Genomic DNA, 4,221 nt, shown 5'->3' on the forward strand with positions numbered 1-4,221 from the left:
TATAACCATTGTAAAGCTCAGATACAAAAATAACAAAAGATATTCGTATAGTACTTTTTATTGATTTATTATTTTGCATAAATATAATTATGCAATTTTTACAGATAATCTTTGGAGCGAGAACTGTAAGTATCTTTATACTTATTGAGAGTGATGCTGGTGGATTTTTCGCATAATATTGTGATTACTGCTTTATTTATTTCTTTGTGCATGTGACTTTGCATATTTTATTATTTAGTAATCTGTTTAATAACAAACTGGGATTTTAGATACCAATGGATACTTGAGGCTTCACTAGTTGCCTAGGTGCAGTAAATGAGGAAATGCCCGAAAAGAAAATAATAAATACAAAACTGGCGGATCTAGATCGTCAGGGAAGACCCAGGTTTCCAAGAGCCTAGACTCTCAAACAATATAAGTAAAAGTTAAATGTGAGGAAGTCTTAGACTTGAAATAAGGCGCTAATCGTGCCTAGGCCAACAGAGGAGTGAAAAAAGATTATGCTTAAAACTTTGTATACAATATTCAATCTATGTCTATGATTCGCAACCGTAGACTATATATTGCGTATACATGTGATTATGAGGCCATATTACATTGTGTTGCATTTATTAAATAAATGAGCATTTATTATATTATTGGAAACAACGGACTCGCTTAGGTATTTTTGTATTATTGTTTCTCTTTATATAATATATTGATACATGATATTAGGAAGAAGAACTTTAGGATTACTCAGACTCTTACGTGGATTCTGATGGCAATGTTTGAGGCTAGCTTGCCTCTTATTTGTGGACTATTATGTTTTAGTCCAATATTATATTATTTTTAGGACGACATTTATATTTCTATTGGTGTGTAATTATAATATTCTAGTTATTTTGGTTTGTAAATTGTATATGCTACATGTGGCACAAATACTATCTTTATGTGTAATTATTTAGTTACACTATATCTATCTATTTTGAAGTATTTCAATTAGAAGCTCTGATGTGTTATTTATTTCCAAGTCCGTTAGATAATTATATATATATTCCGCTACAATATTATAACTCTGATGATGTCGGAATGTTACGTGGAAATCGAAAAATTTTCACTTATGTTTTTTGTAAAAGCGGGATGTTATACCTTGCACAAAACAAAGTTTGAGTAAATACCATTGAAGAACTCGGCCCAGAGCTTTAGGATAATCAATCTCATTAAATCTAGATCAAGGAGAATATTCCTTATCGCTTTGTTACATGACAAAGGATTTGTATTCATTATTGAAGAAGGTGTTTCCACAATGCTACACGAGTGTCCGAATAGGACAATTTGGTTTCCGGACAGCTTTGTCTGAGAGTTGATTGGTACGACTTCATACACGCGTGTCTGGACGGGCCACTTGCTCATTCGGACAGGCGGGACTTACGTTGTTGGACGCGATTTCCTACTCATTTATCTCATTTCCTCTCTTTCTCTCTCACGGTTTTCTCCTCTCTCTCTCTCCTAGGGTTTGATACTAAAACTTAGATTCTAGCATTTTGAAGCCTCCAAACATGAATCCAACACTGGAAACGTGATCCTTGACGTGAAATCATTGTTTTCATCGATAAGCTTGAGGTATATTTGAAAACCCTAGCTTTTCTTGTATTTATGGTTTATTGTTTGAGAGTTTGAGCTTAACCTCTCAAATTTCTCTATATATTTCATGTTGAGAGTGCATATGATGTTCTACAAGTTTTCATCCTTAGATGTGCTTAGAAACGCGTATTTCCCGATGGTTTGGAAATGCTTGTGTCTCTGTATGTCTGGGTTATGATACTGCTCTTTTTCTGCTTAAACGTATTCGTATACTTGTATTTCCTAAAGGTTTAGAAAGTTTGGATACGAGTATGGCTCAGTCATATGATATATGTATAAATGTGTGTATAAAGTAGTAAGATTTCTCATGTTTACAAAGTGCCTATGTTTACCATATCAGCTACAAAACATTTTAAAAGGAAGATTCACACTAATAGTAGCTGTTATAGTAAATGTAAGGTAGAAAATAAAAGAGTTGGCTAATTGTGAAAACTTAATGAGTTTTATACTACTGAATTTATGGACTCATGTTTTCACCTATGCCGACGTGGCTACCACCACGACCGTGTAGATGTTGATGCTTTGGCTACAGGTACCACATACGTTGATGAGGACCCTGTGACATTGTAGTCCATCTATCTTTCTACTTTACGAATATGAGATTTTCTGGGCATTTCTAATAATATCAAGTGTTATTCCTATTTTGGCATTTCTTGTTGAACTTGTGGATAGTTTACCTTTTGTATAGACATTTGGTATATGGCTTGTGTCCCATGTGACACATTTTTTGTATAGTCATTCTTTTGATGTAAATATTATTTGATTAAGCCTTAAACAGATAGACAGGTATATGGTTCTGATGTTGTAATTTCTCTACTTTATATTTATGATAGAGTTCCGTTGCTACAGGTTTATCTCTGATATATTATGCATATGTTATGAGATGTATTAGGTTGATGATGACTTATGACTGAATTGAGTGTTTCACCCCATGCCAAAAAATCGGCCAGAACATGACTCCACTACCATAATGTGTTGAAGGTAGTGGTAATGTGTAGGAAATTCAAATATTACAATAATAATGTGACTAATATCTAGAAAGTTCTTTGATTTAAAAAATATATCAGTTTATAAGGTGACATTTGCTCCTTGTAGGTAGATCGTAAGATCTTTGAATTACATTTAAATTAATTTAGGGTTCACATTATTTGCAAGAACCAATAGGCAATAGCATTGCCAATAAAGGTAGCACAATTAACAATTTGGTGGATCGTCATGTCACTGTGATGATTCTATATATAGATATATATAAAGGGTCGTCACACTCTAGACATCGCCAACCCTGCCAGAAAATGGTTAAAATCCTGGGTAGACCATATGAAATTGAACTATGACATGATTATTTTGTTATTGCATATATTATATCTATATTGCATCCATGACCATTTTGTGAAATGAGGAATTATAACTATACATTGATGCATGTGATTTATAAATAACTGAGTTTACCACATGATAATATGTCACCATGTGTATTATTACTCACTAAGTCGTGGACTTATGCTTGTATCTTTTCATCTATGAAACATGTGTTGTTTTATAGTTGGACCCTTTAGATGTTAGATTCGAGTTGGACTTCATAACAGTTGCTACAGTTTGGCGTAGTGATATCGATTTGGTTATGCTTGAGGATTGATTGATAGATTTTGAAGATCACTCATGGTAATCAGTACTTTTGGGTGACGTTTTAGGCTTAGCATTTGAGGTTCGACTGTATATTAAGGTTTAGCTTTGATCTTTTATCGATGATATGTATGGTGTGATTTTAGTTAATGTAATAACTCTTGGTAGATGCTCTTATTGTAATTATTGTTGCTAGAATATCCTATGTTTTCGCTGCGTAGTATTATCTTCTTAAGAAGTAGTAAATCCTTGAATCTTATTCCTTGTGGAATGGGATTGGGAGATGAACCGTAAATTTAATTGCAAGTTAATTAATTCCTCAGGGAGTTACAGCTGGTCCTCATCCTTGAAAAGCTTCAGCCGGGGGTGAGTAGAGATGGCGCCAAGTTGAGAAAAGCGAGCACTTCACATGCGGCCCTAGGGATGGGAAGCCAAAAGCTAGCCGAAAGAATGTGCATTGTCAGACAAACTTTGGTGGGGGCCACAGAACTAGACTCCCCTTCCCTTGCTTGCGGTACCTACATCTCCATCTCCAGATGGAGATGGAACTGTTGATTACTTAGTTTGGATGGCCTCACTGTGGACTTCCATGAATGGTCAGAAAATTAGCCCTACAGCCACCTCGTGCCATCTGAAACTTCTAGGGCAAGACAAAAAGAAACAAGAAAGAATTTGGGGAAGACAACAACAGACAAGAAAGATTTTCCTTGAGCCACACACGACCCCTACTCCCTTATAAAAGACATTCGAAATAAGTCCATCGCTTGCTCGACACGCGTCTCCCAAGGGCAAACTCAACGAGCACCTTGCCATCCCAAGAAGTGCACCATCATGACGCCCATTAAATGCATGATAGAAAGCTTTTATGGCACGTCCCCCCTAAGAGATTAGACGCTAGCCATGCGCCAATAAACAACCGCCGCCAGTAGTGTTTATTTAGGCACCACTTGAAGTGAAATGCGACGCCAAATGCCT

The sequence above is a fragment of the Alnus glutinosa genome, chromosome 13, assembly GCF_958979055.1.
Source record: "Alnus glutinosa chromosome 13, dhAlnGlut1.1, whole genome shotgun sequence".
NCBI lineage: Eukaryota > Viridiplantae > Streptophyta > Magnoliopsida > Fagales > Betulaceae > Alnus > Alnus glutinosa.